This window comes from Triticum urartu, chromosome 7 (genome assembly GCF_003073215.2).
Source record: "Triticum urartu cultivar G1812 chromosome 7, Tu2.1, whole genome shotgun sequence".
Taxonomy (NCBI): domain Eukaryota; kingdom Viridiplantae; phylum Streptophyta; class Magnoliopsida; order Poales; family Poaceae; genus Triticum; species Triticum urartu.
Genome location: NC_053028.1, coordinates 691,554,223 through 691,575,492, shown reverse-complemented (window position 1 = coordinate 691,575,492; position 21,270 = coordinate 691,554,223). Strand labels below are relative to the sequence as shown.

Here is a 21,270-nt window from a genome sequence, read left to right as displayed (position 1 = left end):
CCCGTCCCCATCGCCGCACCCCGCCCCGTCATCGTCGCCCCGTCCCCGTCCCCATCCCCGTCGTCGCCATCCCTGTCGGCACCGCCCGTCGTTGTCCCCATCGCCGCCCCCCGTTGCCTCGCCTCGCCGGTGAGCTCTCATGCCCCGGCCGCCATGTCCACACACACACACACATTGTTTTTTAGTTTTAAATTTTAGTTATAGAAATTTTTCTGTTTTTACTTATAGAAATATTTATAAAAATGTTAGAATTTTTTTTGTTTTTTAGTTATAGAAATATTAGAAATGTTAGTTATATAGAAATGTTATAATTTTTTCTGTTTTTTAGTTATAGAAATGTTAGCAATTTTTCTGTTTTTTAGTTATAGAAATATTAGAAATGTTATAGAAATGTTAGTTATATAGAAATTTTAGAAATTTTCGAATAAGTTTTAGCTAGATGAATTAGATTAATGTCAAATTGTTAGACGATGATCGATGTTTTTTTAGTTTCTTATAATTTTAGTTATAGAAAAATTTAGAATTTGCATATAGAATTTTGGTTATCACAAACCAATCATTTAAAAAATGTTACTTTTTGCGGGCATATAGTATTTGTTCTCGACGATGCTCGGCCCGCATCCTCGTCGTCGACCCGTTCGCGACGAAGTCCGGCTGACCCATGTCGAGGACTGGGCTCCGCCGGGCTGGCACTGGGAGGTGCTACCTGCAGGGGCGCACCGCTTGGTGAGGAACCCGGCCTCGGGTCCCGTCGTCGACCCTGATCTCCTTTGGTGGCGTTCGCGTGGGCCACATTCGGTGCAGAGGGAGTCGGCCCCGCCGGAGGTGGTGCGTCGCCGTGTCAGGGAGGAGGACGAGCACGTCCATCGCTACATGGCTGCTATGGACGTCAGGTTCTCCAATACCTGGCAGGTTCTTTGGGCAGATGACCGGAGATATGTTCCTGTCATGGTTCCTTCTCTTTGGGTGTCCACTGCCCGCGCCCCAGGAACAACGAATGACATAGATTCTTTTGTATTATTCGGTCTTTATTAGCTACGTAGCCAGTGATGTATTCGATATATAATATTCGAGACGATGTATTCGAGATTATATATATTATTAGAGACGATGTATTCGCGATTATATATTATTCGAGACAATGTATTCGAGATTATATATTATCCAAGATGATTTATTCGAGATAATATATTATTCGAGATGATGCATATTATGTACTATATGATTCAGTTTTTCCTTATTGATTGCATCCATGCATTGTAATTTGAATACTAAATTGTTTTATATTTCTTCTGGATTAGTTAAATAAAAGCTATGGCAGACAATACCGGCAGACAGGGAGAAGAGACCATGTTCGATATCATACACAGCCCTCGCGGGCCAGATGATCAGAATGAAGATGATGACAGCTCCGAATATCTGAACAATACCAGGGAGGGTGATGATAAGATATTCGATCGCGACGACCGAATTGATGAAGTCATGAACTATGATTATGATTATGATGACACCGACAATGTTGATCTTCAAATAACAGGGACCGGCGAGGTATATTTATATAAGCAGGCATCTGGTGATCATCACATGTTTTTTGATTTGAAGATATATTAACGAATCTATCTTTCTTCTTTCAGCCCTCCGGATCGAGCAAATCTGCTTCTACAGACAGCAGGACAAAGCGAGGCCCGGACAAAAAGTTGAAGGACGGTGTAAAGTACAACATTGATGCCATCAAAACTAATGGCGAACCAATCACGCCTAAGAACATTGCGAACAAGTTCGTTCGTCAGTGCGGAGTTCTTGTGAAGGACCAACTCCTGATCTCCATTCAAGAATGGAATGAGCCAAAAAATAAATATCCAGATGTTACTTGGGTCGACGACAGAGCAAAAAAACGCTTTGGGAATCTCTCATGGAGCATTTCACCCTACCAGATCATTTCACTGATGCAGATGTGCAGAAACTCAAGGACGCTGCTCTTAGGAAGATGGCAATTGCATTCGACACCCAGAAGAAAACTGTATGGGCCATGTACGTCTAAGGAGGAAGGAAGACTCCACAATTCAATGGAGCACTGGAGAAGCAAAGAGAACACTAGCCCGCTTTCCTGAAATTCAAGGAATCAGAATTATCTAAGAAACGGTCGAGAAAAAACAAGGCCAATGCCGCAAAAAAGACGCAGTTCCATAGGCTGGGGCCAGGTGGCTACGCGGTGGCAATGCCTAAGTGGGATAAGTCTGAGCAAGAGATGCAGGATGCAGGGGTCGATCCAGTTACTAGGAGCTGGCCCCCCAGGTGCAGAACTTGGTTCTATGCGCATGGGGGGCATTGGACCCGAAGACAGGCCTGGTTTCGAAGAAGGCAAGTCTAAAAGGAGCCAAAGATAAGTTACTTTAAGCAATAGAAGATGCTCGAACGGGGGTGTTCACGCCCAACAGAGAGAATGGCGAGCTTACGCGCACCCTGGGAAATCCTGAACACCCGGGAAGAACACGAGGCAAGGGCGTTGTTCCGTGGTATGAGGGCTTTTCGGACTGGAACGATGAGTATAGAACCCGTGCAAGAAGGAAGATGGAGGAGGAGAAGAAGAGGAAGCTGGAGGAGGAGCAGAGGAAGCAGGAAGCAGAACACCCTCAAGGCCTAGAATCAGCGCACGCGCACTTGGCACTCAAATTCCAATGGAAGCAGCAGCAGATCGACTCACTTAGCCAGGAAAGGGGGTCTCAGCAACGGCAGCAGCTAGAGGATGATCCAGCATTGGATAGCACCGTCCCATCCATGCCGAGAAGCAGCGTTGGTTCCGCCCCGGGCGATGCACTTTTGGATAGATACCCTGTGGATGACATCATGGAGAGCACTAACTGTGAGCTACACTTCAAAATGAAGAACATATCCATGAAGGTGGCGGACGCCATTGCTTATACAAATTCCCCCGATGCAACCTTCCATTGCAACCAGATTCCAGCCGGCTATGCTCGTGTCCAAGTTGATGAAGTGTTGGACCAATATTCGGGCCTAGAGCTTGACATTCCTGGAGGTGACGAGGAGCATACATTGGGAGAGGCCAAACATCGTATCATCCTATGGAGAAAGCATTGCATCATCTTTCCAAGGCCACCGACACCGCGTCAGCCAACTCCTCCTCGAAGTCCGCCATCGAGTCAGCAAACTCCCGCTCCTCCAAGTCCACGAACGCGTGAGCCAACTCCTCCTCGAAATCTGCCACCATGTCAGTAGACTCCCGCTCCTCCAAGTCCACGAATGCGTGAGCCGACTCCTCCTCAAAGTACGCCACCATGTCAGCAGACTCTCGCTCCTCCAAGTCCACCAATGTGTGAGAAGACTCCTGCTCCAACTCAGCCACGCCAGCCATCTCCGCCGCCTCAGCAATCGCAGAAGAGAGCCGCTGCAGCTACGGTGCGTAGCGCTACAAGTCAAGGTAGTACATGAGGTACAGACGGAGGCAAGCGATATAAATATGGTCCAGGCCTCGGTCCTCTTCCCCAGAGGCCTTACAACATGACCGAGGAGCAAAACGCAATCGTAGTGCAGGCCCAAGTGGACACCCATTTTGGACCAAAACCGGCACCGCCGCCAAGGGAGAAAGTGCCTGAGGAAATGATTGAGCACTTCATTCGTACGGCTAGACCACCGGCTCCCAAGCCTGTTGACTCGGACTATGAGCACCAAATCAGGAAGGCACATCGAGCATGACTACAGAAGGAGTCGAGCTCGAGCTCGAGCCAAGCAGCTGGCAAAAAATGCGAAAAAACTGTTCCCCAGCTGGGAGAACAGGCGGCGCAGTCGAACCCCCCGCTTGTTGTGCCAACAACACGTGAGAGTACCGCCGCCCTATATGTATGTGGGCAAACCGTTCCCCAGCTGAACAATCTGGTAATAACCGAGGATCATATAATGCGGGCTGAAATGCTCGGTATCACTGTTGGACAACTCCTCGAGATCGAGCACATGCCTTTACTTAGAGAGGAGGAAATAAAACAGAAATATGTTCGCGGCCAACCTTTGGTCGAGCCCGAGTAGGTCAAGAACCTCCCAACAAGAAGGTATGAATTGCATGATTGGTACATGAAAATTACCAAGAGTTCCAATCGAGAGTCCCTCATGGTGAAGGTCGAGGAAGAGCATTACTTCCATAAGCTAGCTCTGTCCGTTGAGTATTCAGAACTATTTCAGTTATTCAATCAAGATGCACTCGACAAATCTCTCGTCAGTTGCTATTGTCTGTAAGTGATTTCTTTCTGTAATTTAAGTCTCAAGTTAGATTTAGTGCTCATTGATCGATCATTACTTGTAATTATCCTCACTATATTCTTTTTTGTGGTACTATGCAGGATGAAGATGTATGAAATGAAAAAAGTTGGACGTTATGGCATTGAGTTCATTGACCCAAATACCATTAATGAAAAGACATGGACATATGAATATTATAAAAAAGATGTAGAGAATAAAATGCTAGAGTTCTTGAAGCGCCTCAATAGCAATGAAGATATACTACTTCCTTACAACTTCTGGTGAGTCACACTGTCTTGTACTACAAATTCTGTTTTTGCTTACTAGAGCTAGCCAGATATTAATAATTAAGTGTATAGGGTTTAGGGTAGTTGATTAGTGTTATGCACATGCCCGCTTAATTAAGACATGCAAACATGTGCGCATGCAGTTACCACTGGGTCTTGTTAGACATTAAAATTGAAGAAGGAAAAGTTGAAGTCCTGGACTCACTACTTAAAAATGAAAGTGACTTTACCATCTTGAAGGGGATACTCGACAGGTAATTTCAATCATTATTAACTATATCTCGGCCTATTTAGTTCGTCATTTCTTGATATCAACTATTTAATGACCCCTTTATTAATTTTCTTTGCCGGCGGGCAGGGCTTGGGCAAAGTTCATCAAGGTGACTCCAGGCAAATGGCGATAAAAGTTGTTTTGGTATCGACCCAAGGTAAGTAATTAAGTAGTATACTAACTAGCTACCATCTCTTTAATTCTTGTTTCAATACCATTAATTAATTATCATGCTTGATTAATTATTATCTGACTAAATTATATTCCCGTAAAGGCCCTGAAGCAAGCGCCCGGGACTGATAAATATATAAGCGCCCGGGTCACAAATTAGTCAATTGTATGAGAGGTCCAAATAAATACCCATTCTGTTACAACTATTTTAGACCATAACATATATTTTAGAGAAGTAGCTTGTAAGCATAGCCTGACGTACAGAGTTTATTGCATCTTTGTTGTATCACCAGTGGCCACCCTATTATCTTCTTTTTGCTACCATGAAAGTTTCCTTGGAATCGCTACTCACCCATCTCTGCAACACTGCTTCCGACTGAGCATGGTTAATGTATTAAATCAGTATCTAGATGTCAACTTGGTATATTGTGACCAATTATCCCTTGCCTTTAACAAAATTGGAATTGATGGTAAGTTTTGATTAGAGATCTATGAGAAGATAAATAAAGGAAAGGTAATCATGTTTGCAAGTTTCTGTTGATATAAAACATTTTAGCATCATAACCAAAGCTTATTCATTACATTAATCAGGCCATTTCAACTGCATATACTCATTCATTCAACTGCTTCGAAAGTTAAAGCAGAGAATTCTTTTATTTGTTGGAAGAAGAACTGCATATGTAAAACAATGTTCATGCTGATGAGCAAGAAAAACATACTTGCCCACATAATTGATTAATTACGACCTCTAGGTCGGCCAACATTTTGATTCTGCAAAGCGCATGAGTAAAATGCAAGCCTTTATTGTACTTGTATATTAGGAATTTTCATGCATTAATTATTTTAGGAATACCATCTGAAACTGCACAAAGGGCAAAACATTGACTGAAATATACTATATACAAATGATTAGATGTCTTTCAGGAAAGTTGACACTTCAAAAAATGAATTGTCATACATCATGTTCGGAAAATGGTTACACACGTAGACAGTTAAGTCCATCAAGTGTTCCCTCCCAAAAAATCTGTAATTGAAAAAAGGTGATCAAAAAATATCCAAAAAATCTAAAAATGAAAAACATGATCAAACAGAATCTAAAAACAAAAAAAACATGATCATAAATACTCCTATATAAGGGAGCCAGAAGTGCTTTTTTTTGAAAAAACATGATCAAACAACATCTAAAATGTTGAGACAGCAAACCTAATCAAATGTTCAAGCTTCTTGCAAATTGTCAGTCAAAAATAACATCCGAGGAGCTCTCGCAAAAAAAGCAATGCTTAAAAAGTGAGCAAAACTTTGAACATTGATTTTTTGTTCGTGAGAGCTCCTCAGATGTTATTTTGCCCAAAAATTTGCAAGATGCTCGGACATTTGAATTTTGATGCCTCAAAATTTTAGATTTTAGAATTTTCTTTAATCACGTTTTCTCTTCTTTTTTTTTGCAAACTCAGGTGTAGTGCACTCAGTAGAAGATCCACTCTTGAGAAGTGGATTTGGTAGTTATAAAATAATTGGCTTATTTAGCGCAAGATAACATAAAATAGTACAGAACACTCGCATACAAATAATTGGTTGAAAATTAAAAGGTGGCAATCTGCAAACCATACACAACAAATTTGAGGGGAGATAATAAATGAAGTGAACCATGTTAACTCGCAGCTTCAATATGACAGGTCTGCAACACACTCATCTAAAAATGGTTGAGTAAATTATGATCAGCGTTAACCATTGGTCCTGCTTTCTTTAGACCATCCTCTTGTAACATAGGGAATGCACTCATTGTATTAAGCATTATACTACAAAATTCTTAACTATTCCATGACTCATGCATATATAGGAGTGTTTTCGGAAGACATTCCGTTACATTACCAATAACTTATTTGGTTCGCTAGAGCGCAACTGACAGTGTACTAAATTTTTTTAGTTAACTGGTTCAAATGCAGAACCTTCGTTTTGTTGACACTGGCATACAAATAGCTCATGGTAGCTCAATCTGACAGGTCATTTTACTCACTTCATTTGAAAGTGTATATGAGACATGGTTGACTGATATTATAATTCAAATGAAATAAAAGGATAAGCAGTTGTACATATACTTCCTCCATTCCTAAATATAAGTCTTTTTAGAGATTCTAATATGGACTATGTGAGGCTTCACTGACAACGTGACGAAGGAAGGGGACATGGAGGAGGGGATGGTCCGGGCATGATATCTGAGGGGATTGAAAGGACCTTCTCCTTAGCCACGATGTGTTGCTGTGTGATTGGGGTTGAGCTGAAGTTGGCGGGTTGGATTGGAGGAAAGGAGTGGCGCTAGGGCGCTAGGGCTCTGCCTTGGTGTTTTTTTAGGTGGTGGGGGTTGCATCTGCGGAGGAAGGAGAGTCCCAGAGATGGGTTTTTCGCTGAAGTGGGACAACAGCCGAGGACTCCATAAGGCATCGCATTCAACGGTTAGAGATAATTAATTTCAAGATCAGACGGCCAGTTTGCTTAGTTTGTGAGGATTAACGTGGAGGCTCGTAAGGTGCATCCAATTAGTAAACATAAGAAGCTATTTAGTAGCTTCTGGTCACTGAGAGTTCGTTTTTCCCTCAGGTCGTAGGTTCAAGTTCCACACATCACATGGCCTTTTATTCTATTTTCCCTTTTAAATCGGTTTTGGCCTAATTTGATCAAATAAATGAGTTCATGGACTAAATCTGGTCACTTTTCGAGTTGTTGGCCTAAAGCGTGCATTCTATTTGAGTTAATAGACTAATGGCGCATTTCACTCTGGACCCGGGGAGAGACCTCCATGTTATTCTAAAAAAATGGATCTTATATATTGTGGAGTGGGAACATCCATTTCAAGCATTGTTTACATGAAACAACTTGTACTACTCAAGAGATTGCTAGATTTTGTTTTGAGATTAAGATTTCTAGTAATAATCGATGAGCCCCTTGATCTTATCCTTAACTCTCTCTTAAACGATTTAAGTGTCACTTGAGATCATAAAGTAAGCCATGATGGCGATCCCTCAAAAAAAATTATAGGGTTATAAATAAAAAATATGATCGTACTTTGCAGTTAATACATATAACATGTTATGTATAGTTTGGCTAGCTTCTTGGTTCTATTTGGCTTTGCATCATGAATGCAACGGGCCATTTGATAAAGTTGAGTCCTACCATGATAAAAAATAGAGGTATGGCTGCTACAAAAATTTCACTAAGACAGTCTGGACAGCAATAGACTTACACAACATTAAGAAAGTACATATATAGGTTGTAGTTACAACATACCATGACAGTGTCAGGTGAAACATATAGCTTCTAGTGCAAAAAGTTCTTAAAACTAATTTAGTCAAGTGGAGGCAGCTTTTGGGGGGTAGAAATCATGTTTTTGATGCACTAATCATTCAGGGGGATCATTCAGGGGGATCTACTAGATAGGGTCTAATCCCTTAAAACAAAAAGTTTCTTCTCAAATATGTGACTTTGGAGGCCTCAAAACAAAAACTTTCTTCTGACAAAACAGGGGTTCCCCCGCTTTAGATTATAAAGCAACAAAAGGTTTCTTCTTGAATATAACTTTTGAGGCATTCGCTAGAGATGCTATAGGAAACTAGCAATACAACTAGCAGCTTACAAGATAATACATAAATTTTCTAAACGAGTGCTTCACCACCACCGAAATACCTCATTTTCTTCCCAGCAGGCAGGCAAGCATCATCGCAATTCTCGGTTGTCCCTTGAGCTACCTCAGTGTAGCTCCTCTTTTGGAGCTCTAGAAATTTCATCAGCCAAACACTTGACCTCCTTAAGAAATCTGAGCTTTCACTCCAGGTAAAAGCCTAAGTTTAACAAGGCAGTCATATATTAGGGAATACATTTTAAATCAATCGTGTTTCGTGCATCATCTGCAGCAGAAGCTGCTGCATCTTTCATCTTCACCACATCATCCGGAAACCACTGTACGAAAACACAAATGAACATTCAGTTTATCGACACCAATAACTGGTATATTCAAAAATATTTTATTGGAAAAAATAGCTTATTTAGTAATGAGCTTTAATAACCTGTGTGGGATGCCATTCTTTGACAAATTCAGTGGTCAGAATCTTTGACACAGCTTCTGCATAGAGCCTATCATCCTTGATAACTCAACCAATATCAGGAACCAGCTTGTCACATATCTCACGTATCGTCTTGGCAGAATGCTTGAACCTTGTACCGCATCGATCCACTAAACCAACAGGGATTATGATGTTTCTATCAACCTGCATGGGATCAACAAGAACATGGTCAATAGACAAGCATTGCATCAACTTTTTATTTTCGACATGAACAAAGCATAACATCAACTTGGTCAAGCTCAAAGGATAATTCAAAGCAGAAACAACAAAGAGAGAAATGAAAAATAAACAAGCATTACAAATTAAAATCCTAGATGGTGGTGTAGTGAGTGAGGCAGAAGTGGAGATCCGGTCGAGGGGGCAACCAAAAACCCATTGAACAAGTTTGGGTTTGAAGCAAGGAGAGTGGTTAGTATATATAACTAGCTAAATGACCCAATATTACCCATTAGTGTCAGCACTAGCATCTGTACACAAAGGCATAACAACAAGGCACAACAGTAAGAGCAAAAGCAGAAAAAACGAAGGGTACAATTCAGTTCTTACTGCTTCTATAGGAATAATGATTCCATATTTTTCCATGCAATCTATCAATCCTTTGGATAAAGGGAGAAGATACTGACAAATGATGTTGCATCTTTCTCGGCATACACAATCATACAGCACATTCCTTAACGCCCACATCATTTCATGAGTAACTTCCTTGTCGTCAAAGCAATCAATTTCTACCAAAAAATATTTTACTGATACATTTGCAGTGACCATTAATTCGTGGAAAGAGAAAGGCATAGACAAACTACTAAAAAGATATCTACTGGCAAGTTTGGACTTGATGGCATCTCTAAGATCCTCATTCTCAACAACTAACTGCCTCCATCAGAACAACACTCCCTGGTTGTATCAGCAAGCCTCTTACCAAGACCATCCTTAAGCGCAAGCGCAACAGACTTCTTATCGACCTTTACAAACTCACGCAAACTCATAACCTGGTAAGAAAGTAACAGATTGTTATTATTAGAGAGAAAACTTACAAATGAAGCACAGTAACCCTGCATTTCTCCAACAGATTATTTTGTTTTGCAAGATATTTTGGATGTGCTTTTTAGTTGCAAGCTGCCTAACTCTTTAATAATGGTGATAATATATAGATTATGATCAATCCTGAGTCCTGAGTGCAAATTAAATAATAGAGCACAACCAAAGCAAACGCTAATGAAAGCATGGTAGATAGAATCAGAACTAACTTTTGTAGCAAAGCTCTTCATGATAAAAAAAATGACCATATACTCTGTAATAACAAAGTGAAGCATCATAAGAAGCAGAATGGAAGTGACTGGTATGCATGCAAGGACGGTTTGGAAATGGTTGTATACAAACCTCTGGTCCAGAAGTTGCAGGTCCGTACACACTGAAGTAGGCAAAACCCCTCGGAGTCTCTAGTATCGTGGTCGAAACAAAACCAGGTGCCATCACTTTTCTGGTCCAGCTAAAAAGAGCACGGCAAAATAAGGGTTAACACAACAGAATAACAGAAAATAAAAGGAAAATTACCCCAACAGAAATATGTCCAATGCCCTGAATCCCTGGTAGATTCAGGGATGTGCTGCTCACCTAGGGAAACCCTAACTGGTCCTCTTTTCTAGGGATACAGTCGGATGCGTCCGCACTGTCTGCATGCCTCCATGCGTCCGAAATTGCCCTAATATTCATTACTTTAATTATCACAGTAGTTCTTGTTACAACTTTGATATTTGCTTGTACTTGATTTGTTGAATTTGGCTGAAGGCCTGACAGTTGTCTTTTTTTATTGGATCCGGCAAGCAGAGATCTATCTTCACGAATACCAAAAAGACCATCAGCAAGACCCCGGCTTCTGCTCAGCCGGACCCATTGGCTGAACCGGCTATGCGGGTTGCTTCCACGGCTCCCTAGGCTGTCGACTCTATTGCACTGGAGGGAGCCGGCAACCAAAGACACATGCCCACGAAGAAGTCCCACCCCAGCCCATGGATGTGGACCATGTCCCGTCCATGGAGAGAGAGAGAACCTCGGGGCAGCGCCTGCTGTCCCCTTAGAAGATTTCTTTTTTTGAACTCCCACCATCTATTGCGACACCAACTGCCCCACCGACTGCTTCCCAGGTTGCCCCACCGACTGCTGCCTACCGGCTCCACCAATTCTTTGGGTAGACTTGATTGATTTTGTGTCTTTTCGATGAAGTATATGCATGTTATAATTTGAATTTTTTGATTAGACAAACTTGAACTGTTCAAAAAATTGGTGAGATACCATGCAATTGTTTGAAATGTGTATGTCACAAAGGATGGAAGAATTAGTTTTAAAAAATGGAGAGTTAAATATACAAGTTTGGTTAGGTTCCAGCCACATTTTAACGCCTTATATTTCAGGCATTAAAGTTTGACAGATCATTTGAGGAGTTACAGGATAATGGTTTGGTTAGAGACGCCCTAAGCAGATGATGAGCTACAAGAAAACAAAAGAATAAGGCACTGGAAAATCTCAAAAAAGATGAAACATCCAACCATTCATTAGATAAAATAAACCATACTCTCATTAGAGAGCTTCATTGCCTAATGATGTTCATGGGGATACACAAAGGATCTGAAGGATCCGAAAGCCATACATGTATCCCTTCACAAAACGAGGCACAACTAGACTGCCCACGTTGTTAATTACAATTGCTATGACGAACTCATCTTGCTGTAGTTCCTCACTCAAGCCAGACAGCCGAGCCTTTGCCATGGGCATTGTTTCAGCAAAATCAGAGCTTCACAAAGTTCATAACTAACAAGAGCCCAGATACTTCTTGCCATATATGCACTCAATCAACTAGTATTGCCAGGAATCAATTTGCACCTTGCATATCTACACAAGATGACGCAGATTCTGCTAAAACAAAAGTGACACAAAGATGCATCTTCAATCCATCATATAGGGTGCAGTGCAGCAGTTAGAAAAGAGAGGATGATTCCACGTTTAAGGTACTGATCTATCTCACAGAGCCGTTTGGTTCATCCAACCACGGCTGTATTAGCACTAAGAGCGGTAAGGGGAGCATTCAGTGCAGATCATTTTACTACCGCTGAAAACATGCAATGTCGTCGTCACAATGAAACAGCGCAAAATGAGAACTGAAGCCATAGGCTTAACATGATAGTCGACTTTGAGTAATTGACTCACAACATAGGTAGAGTGCATTAATTCAATAGTCAAACGGCATTGGAACCACAAGATACAACTGAGCACCTTATATATAACCAGTACAGTACACTTGCAAAAGAACACGCCAGATGATCAGTTGAAGCAACCAAGCAAAGTCCTGAGACCTTGTCAATGTGCACCAGGAATCCACAGACCTAAGGATGATCTTGTCAATGCGCACCACAGGATCAAGAGACCCAAGGATGAGAATCATGTCGACGGGCAATTTTGGCTGCCGTGCATTAACCCTGAAGAGGAGACAAATAGAAACAAGCTCAAGTCAGTATCAAAAAAGAATGAGAACAGAGGGGAGACTCCCCCTTTATTATTCTTGTATGCTGTCAAATAAAACACAATATGATGAGAGCAGAAAGAAACCCGAAGGCCAATGAAAAACTTAGATGGGACAACAACTTTAGGTTATCTGGGAACTGTATTTTTGCTACTGAATACGGATGCAAAACCAGAAATGTAACGGAATACATGCTGACTGCAGAAAGAAATAAAAGTAATTGCTGAATAATGTTTAAATCGAACTAAAATTTGTACCAAACCCCAAGGCCGATGATTTCAGATGGGATAACCTAAATAAGAAACTCAAATGCAGGTGTAAAACAAATGGCAAGATCAGTGAAGAAGATTGTGAAATGCAAAAGAGCAATTTAGGTAAGGAAGCCTGAGTAAAAATACTTATTTTTTCTTATCATCCAATTTCAGTTTCTTTATAAAAAAATATGAGGGTCTGAGCACAGAAATTTGGCAGGAATATAACATGTTTAATTAGCTAATAAATTGGAGGTGCAGAGCAAACTATATAATTGGCATGTCAATTCCATGTATTCGACAAATCAGTCAAATCTTACACAATGATTAACAGTTACTTCCTCCGTCTCCTAAAAGGACTATAATTTTTTCTCAAGTCAAATCGTGCAAAATTTGAACAAACTTATATAAGAAAAAATATCAACAATTACAATACAAAATTAGTATGACTGTGGCCTTTTTACAAACTTGGTCAAACTTTGCACGGTTTGTCTTAGGAGGAAATGTATAAGACTTGTTTTCGGAAACGGGGGGGAGTATATCTGTGTTTCATTAGGAAGATACTAATAATGCATGCCAAATATATACTCACCCGAGCTGTGATAAACATCACATTCCACGGAAGAACATGTCTTTAAGATGTTGACTATCTTTGCGCATCCATCATTACTTGCCGAGGTCTCATCGGACAGCTTGACAATCATTCTTTTTAGTGTTGGTGCACATCCAAGTATCAATTTCAATAAATCAAACTCATGATCCGCTCCGTCGAATCCATTGAACTCCACTTCTTCGAGAGCATCCAAGGATATAGTCTGGGACCTCCAGTTCGACTCACAAGGACAGTATGGCGTGCATACTTCTTTCAACTAATAAAACAAAAAATGTACATATATGAATAACCACACAAATACACAATGTATTATTGGGTTATATAATCAGAGCTGAGAATTACCGCTGATCTCTGTAGGACGACCTTAAGCCTCCGCGTAGCAGTACGAATTCGATTCATTCCAAGAAGATGAAACACTAAAGCTCCAAAAGCATGCCCCGTCGTCATGAGATGAAGCTCTAAACAAGAGAAAGCAGCAACCATATGTTTCTCGATCTCCTGCTTAAAGTGGCTCGCTTGAGCGCGAAAAAATGCAGAGTACTGAAAAAACAATTTGCCACGATAGTTAGATATCATTCACAAAAGAAGTTTAGTCAGAGCCTTGGAGCAGATTGAACAGTAAAAGGGACGCACCGCACAGGCATAAATACACAGCGACGATGGCTCTCCTTGTATCTCCGCCGACTGTAGCTGCACCTTGTTGAGGCTCCAAACACCAAACACAATACGCGGCCCCAAGTATTGGCAGTGCCACGAGACCTTCTCCACCATTGGTGCCAAGACGGAGATGCTGTGGTCCACCGCCGTCAATGAGATGGCCAACTGCTTAAGCGCTGGAGCAACGATGTCGACATGTCGTGTCGCACTGATCTCACAGCAGACGACAAGCTCCTGGAGCGACGGCGAGTTGACCCTAATGTCGCGGGCCGTGCTGAGGCGGAGCATGTGCAAGCTCGGGCAGAAGGAGAGCAAGGCGTCGAGGTCGGTACTGCAACGCGCCAGGGACAGCGTCTCGAGTGCGGGGAAATTGGCGCCGGCCGGCACGGCCAGGGTGATGGGGGAAAGGTCCAGCGTGATGGAGGTGGCGGCGCTGGAAGCAAGGCAGATCGACAGCGAGTGTACGGTCGATTAAGCCGGAGGGGAGGCGGAAGTCGAGCTTCTCCGGATCGAGCCGCGCGGCAGCGCGGAGCAGCGAGTTGATGGGGACGCCGGCGCTGTCTCTCCGACGGGACGGAACGATAAAACCCTAGAATTTTGCTACCAGGTGGGGACTGAACTAATGCTGTAGACTGGCGGACGACCACTACTCTAGGCCAGTACGAGGGTTCCACCAACATTCCACTTATGGTCCTTTTGGTTTTAGAATAAGCCCGGCCCAGAATGTATGTCTGCTATGTCTGATTTTCTTAAAAGGAAAAAAAGTGTTGTATGAAGCTCGCCGTCTCGACTCGGCGTCTGGTGTGTGCTAGGAAGAAGATGAGGGGCAAACGACGAGGCGACGAGGGCAAAGGTTGGCACCGACGCCCCGCGGCGATGAGATTTCACAGGTGCTAGATGGTTAATGAGTGTCCCAACAACATTAGAAGAACACCTTATCTGGACTAGACGGCGATGAATCTAAGGACGTTGGCAAACTTGGCAACAAAGGAGGTCACGGGATGAGGAGGGAGGACGCGTCAAGGAGTCGGAGGAAGACGAAAAGCTGCACGGCATTGCATCCTAAGACTGGAGTTTGTCCTCACATTGGCGTGGCGCCCTTTTTAAATACGCAACCATTTTTCTGAGCCCTTGGGTCAAAATCGAATGGCGATCCTTTGGGTTGACACCTAACTCTCATTATGCCAATCTCACTCCATGTATAAAAGGAAGATGGCAACTGGCAAAAAAAACTCCACTGAAAATCTGCTCATTCCATTAACCAAAGAGCGGAGCGGAGTAGGTTTCTACCTCTCTTTTTTCATGTACCCCGCTTCCCCTAGGTCTCCTAGGGTTCCCTATACCCTCTGGCGGTGAACGCCTGAGTCCACCAAGATCGCCAATCTCCGGTGATTCCCCAATCCCAGTGAGATTGGATTGTGGCCGAGCCCACGAACGCGAGTCCTAGGCGACATGGCGGAGACGGGATCGGGGATCGGCCCAGCCTGAGACTGCTACTGGCAGTAGCATGTACAGCGAGGATTACCACCATGATTCTTCCTTGGAAGATCGATTCGTGGGTCTGAATCTACATGGAGAAGAGGAAGAAGAGCTGGATCTGTCAGGAGAAATAGAAGGACTGATTGAGGAAACACGCTGGATCAGGATCTTTAGGGTTCACACCCAAAAACCCTTCAGCCATGTGGCCTTATTCGAATCGATGCGCAATGTTGTCTGCTCATGGTGTTACCTTCAAAATTAGGGGCAGCTATCTGTTCTTGTCCCAGTTTTTGTGTTTGGGCCAACTGGGGTCGGGTGATGAACAAAGGCCCATGGGATTTCCGTGGTGCGCCAGTAGTGATCGAGGAATATGATGGCATATCCAACGTCACAGACTATAAATTGGATCGAATTCCGATGTGGGCTCGCATCATGGGTATCCCAAAGGGGCTCATGAAGAACACTGAGCTGGCGATAAAGATAGCGAGGAAAGTAGGGATCCCGCCCATAAAAGTAATTGTTAATGAGGGTCGGATAAACCCTACTAAATATCTACGAGCCAGGGTGTTCATCTTGCTGGATACTCCGCTCGTACATTTTGCGCCACTAACATTGAAAGTGAAAAAGAAGTACCCCGTGGAATACGAGAAACTGCCAGATTTTTCTGATTTCTGTGGACTTGTTGGACATGTGTTGTGACTGAATGCGGGGATGGAATACATAAACCGGAGGACTGTGAGTGGGGCAGCTGGTTACTTGTTAACTTTGACAGACCAGGAGGCAGACAAGGAGCTGGAAGAGGAATGGGGCAGAGTGGTGATGGTGCTGGCAGGGGCGACGGCTTTGGCAGAGGGAGAGGGAACCCCGGTGACCCTAACCCACACGAAGGGCTGGCCATGGACATAGATGCTCACAACCCCAACGGTGAGATCGTAACCACTGCCCGAAAAAGGCTCATATCGCAGGATGGCATGGTTGCTTCGGCGTCGGTGTCTCCTCAAATACACCAGCTGGCTTTGTTAATGACAAAGTTTACTTTGTTGGAGAACATTACCACGAAACCAGTGGACAAGAGTCTACTTAGTACTCCATAGAAAGTTCAAGATCAGAAGAGGTTGAGATCTGAAACCAGCAACTCGGGTCAAGGAACAAATGACACATCGGTGACTCCCCTCGAGGGTGATCGCCAGAACCAATGAAAACCATTTGTTGGAACTTTCAAGGTATGGGCAGTACCGCGGCAGTAAGGGTGCTTCTGGACATCCAGAATCAATGGGGGCCGGATGTGTTTTTTCTATCCAAAACATATTTGAACACAGCGATGGCAGAAAAATTGATGAGAAAACTTAAGATGGACCATGTGGAAGTGGTGGAAAGTGTTGAGGCAAGTGGCAGTCTTTTAGTCCTTTGGTGCAATCCTGTTGTGTTGGAAGTAATGGGAAAAACAAAGAATTTCATTGATGTAAGGATGGGAACTTCATCCGATGAGAAGTGGAGGATAGATCACTCACATGGAAGCATAACTAGTTTGAAGTGCGGTGATTGCAAGAAGGAGAGATGATGGACTGGGTAACTGAATCATGGTCACGTACATCAGGTACTATGCCGTTTGCTGTACGTACTGCAGAGGTACACAAGGATTTGCATGACTGGGATCAAACAGTACTCAAGTCACCACAGTGCTGACTGAAAAGCTTGAAGGAGGAGTTGGAAAAACTATGATCGGGCCCACTTATTGACGAGTCGGCAGATCGGCAGAGACATCTACTAATTGAGATTCAGGAAACAATGGAAAAAGAGGAAATATATTGGGTGCAAAGAGCTCGCGCGACTTAAATTCGGTGATCACAATACATTTTTTTCAATAATTATGCAATAGCCAGAAAAAAGAGAAACCTCATCGGGTGTCTTATGGATGCAAACGGTGATTGGAAGGAGGATAACGAGGCTATGAGAGCTCTGATTGACAGCTACTTCCAGAACTTGTTCACGGCAGAGGTACATGTGGCGAACCAGGAAGTACTTGAGAAGGTTAAACCAAGAGTAACACCATACATGAATGAAGCTTTATTGGCACCATACACTGACGAGGAAGTGAAGAAAGCATTGTTTGGCATTGGTGATCTAGAGGCTCCTGGGCCAGATGGCTTACACACAATATTTTATAAAAAGTTTTGGCGTTTAAACGGTGATGATCTTACAAAGAAGTACTGTATGTTGTGAATAGTGGGGTCATCCCAGAGGGATGGAACACAACCATGATAGTGCCGATTCCCAAAGTTGATACGCCGGAGAACGTCTCACAGTTTAGGCCAATAAGCCTCTGTAATGTTGTTTACAAAGTAATAGCGAAGATGCTGGCAGCTAGGCTAAAGATTTTTCTTCCTGATATTATTAGTTAGACACAGAGCGTTTTTGTTCGAGGGCGTATAATTACTAATAATGTAATTGTGGCTTACAAGTGTTTACATACCATGAAGAAGAAGAAGAAGAAGAAGAAGAAGAAGAAGAAGAAGAAGAAGAAGAAGAAGAAGAAGAAGAAGAAGAAGAAGAAGAAGAAGAAAGGAAAAGTTGGATCATGTGTTGTCAAGTTGGACATGCACAAGGCGTATGACTGCATTGAGTGGGTCTTTCTGGAGGCGGTATTGCAAAAAACTTCGTTTTGACATGCGGTGGGTTCAATTGATTATGGGATGTGTCAAATCCTTTCAATACAAGGTCAGAATCAATTCTGATGAAACAGATGTTTTTGCTCCTTCTAGGGGCCTTAGGCAAGGGGATCCTCTCTCCCCCTACCTATTTCTCTTCTGTGCAGAAGGCTTCAATTACTTCAACCATTTTCGAGCACCTCATATCACTTTCCAAGTCATATGATAGTTTTATTATCTGTGGACGATTTCTTTCTCGTTCAATGCCCTTTTTCAATGGTCTCGAAGAGTGAATTTCCCATTTTTATCTATGGAGTCGCAACCGAGGTCGTGGTAAATCCATGAATGCCCGCATTAATTGCTCATGAGGAGGAAGCTGGGCAGCTCAAAGGGGTCCAGGTGTGTTGTGACTCCCCTGTTATATCCCACTTACTTTTCACTCATGATTCTTTGATCCTCATGAAAGCAAATGATATGAATGCTACTACTCTGAAGAGAATTCTAGATGACTACTGTGATGCTTCAGGACAAATGGTTAGCTCTGCAAAATCTTCTATGTATTTCAGTCGTAATACAAGTGTGGATGATAAGGTAGATGTTTATCAGATCCTGGATGTTATGACTGAATCAATATCAGATAAATACTTGGGGTTGTCGTCTATGATTGGTGTTGATAGAGTTGATTGCTTTAAACACCTTATAGAAAGAATACAGAAACTTGTTAATGGCTGGAAGGAAAGAACCTTATCATATGGAGGGAAAGAGGCCTTAATCAAAACGGTGGCTCAAGCCATCCCGACCTATGCGATGGGAGTATTCAAATTTCCAAAGAAATTATGTAAGGGAATCACTGATGCTATATCATTTTTGGTGGGGTGACGGAGAGGACCAGTGGAAAATGCATTGGTTTGCTTGGTGGAAAATGTGTGTCCCGAAGAGTTGGGGAGGTATGGGATTTCATGATATCCATAGTTTTAATTTGGCCATGTTAGCCAAACAATGTTGGCGCCTCATTGATAATTATGATTCCTTATGTGCACGCGTTCTCATAGTCAAATACTACCCCTGAGGTGATTTGTTGGACTGTGGACTAAAGAAGGGATGATCATATGTTTGGTAGAGTATTTGGGTAGGGATTCAAACATTCAAGAAAGGATGCATTTGGAGGGTTGGCAATGGCATGAAAATTAATATATGGGAAGATTGTTGGATCCCTAGTAGTAATTCAAGGAAGATAATAACTGTGAGGGGCAACTGTGTGCTCACAACGGTGAATGAACTCATAAACCCAGTCACTGGGGACTGGGACGAGGAGCTGATACGAGACAATTTTTGGAGTATAGGCGCAGACAGGATTTTGCGAATCCCGATCTTCCAGCATGAAACGGAGGACTTTGTTGCTTGGCATCTTACCAAGTCGGGTATTTTTTCAGTACACTCAGCTTATTATAAGCAATGGGAGGAATATTATGAATCAAGTAATATAAACCCTCACGGCATATCCCTCAAAAAAAACCTCACGGCATAAGTGGCTCCTTGGCACATCCAGTTTGGAGGAAACTTTGGAGTTTGAAGATACTAGGCAAAATTAAAAAAAAAATCTTTGGAGATGTCTTCATGATGCACTCCCTTGCTGTTGTCTTTTAGCAAATAGGCACATATCTCGCTCAGCTCAATGTCGGATTTGCTCCACGCATGCTGAGGATATAGCTCATATGGCATTCAAATGCAACAGAGCAAAGGATGTATGGAGGTGCCTTGGCGTACATGAAATAATGGCTACAGTAGCTGCACTTGGACGTACAGGAGTAGAAATCATGGAAATCTTTCTCTGTGACCCAGAACATAAGAAGCAATATATGAGCATTGTTGAACTACCAGAGCTGGTGGCGGTGACGAGCTGGTATCTATGATGGCAGCAAAGACAAATTGTTAAGCATGAAGAGGTCCAAACACCGGTGCGGTCATGCCAATCCATCAGGGGCACTCTGTCTGAATTTTTCGCGTGCGGCCAGTAAGCCTAGAGCGACACCAAGACTGAATCATTGGAGGAGGCCCCTGGTGGGTCAGTTGGCGCTTAATGTCGATGCTGCTTTGTCGGATGAGGACAACACCGGTGCAGGTGGAGCAATTATTCGTGACAGTAGCGGCCTTTTCGTAGCTGTTGGAACCGCAACCCTCTTTCACTCTCGGCTAGAGGTAGAAGAAGACACAAGACATAAGAAATTTCGGGCGGGCGCACGAACGCCACCACGGGCGCGCGAACGTCCCAATCCTTTTCTTTTTACAGTGGCTATATTGCTACACTCGGCTCCACACCATCTTTACAGTGACTAACAGCTGCTTAAATAACACACGGCCACACACATCAGAGCCACCCACGCACTAACCAACTAGAACGCCACACGGGCCACTAACCCACGGCCTGGCTAACAAACTATGCATGCACACAACTAATTCTATGCATGTGCACATCACACGCCAAAGCTAGCTACCACGCAACCGCGCGCGCCACACTGTGATCCATATAGCCCGGCCGCGCGTATGGCACGCACTCGTACGCGCTCAACACAGCCGGACCAACTGATCCCTATGCCCACGCCCTGCATAGACCGCAAATGCCGCACCCGACGTCATCGCTGGAGCATGGCTTATTGCCAACACTCACTCATTAAGCCATGACCTTGCCATCGCTGAAGTTGTTGCAACTCCTGTCGTTGTCGTCGTCACGAGCGTGGCCCAGCCCGCGGATCCGACCTGGTGCAACGATGCCGGTCGCACCGCCACGCATGACTCCGGCGACACACGTCTGGCGTCCCTCTGCGCCCTGCACGTCTCGTGCGCACCCGATGCGTCCGACGCCCCAGTACGTCCTGCGCGCACCAGACGCGCCCGACGAGCCCGACCACACCAGTGCGTCCCGCCCGTCCCGCGCGCATCCGACGTGCCCGACGAGCCCGGCTGCACCAGACGCTCACCGCGTGCCGCCCTCCGCGTCCGCCATGGCAGC

General features: G+C 43.6%; 1 pseudogene; it reads right to left on the bottom strand.

The window, feature by feature from the left end:
* Positions 1-12,530: 12,530 nt before the first annotated feature.
* LOC125519432 lies at positions 12,531-21,051 on the bottom strand (annotated as a pseudogene).
* Positions 21,052-21,270: the final 219 nt, after the last annotated feature.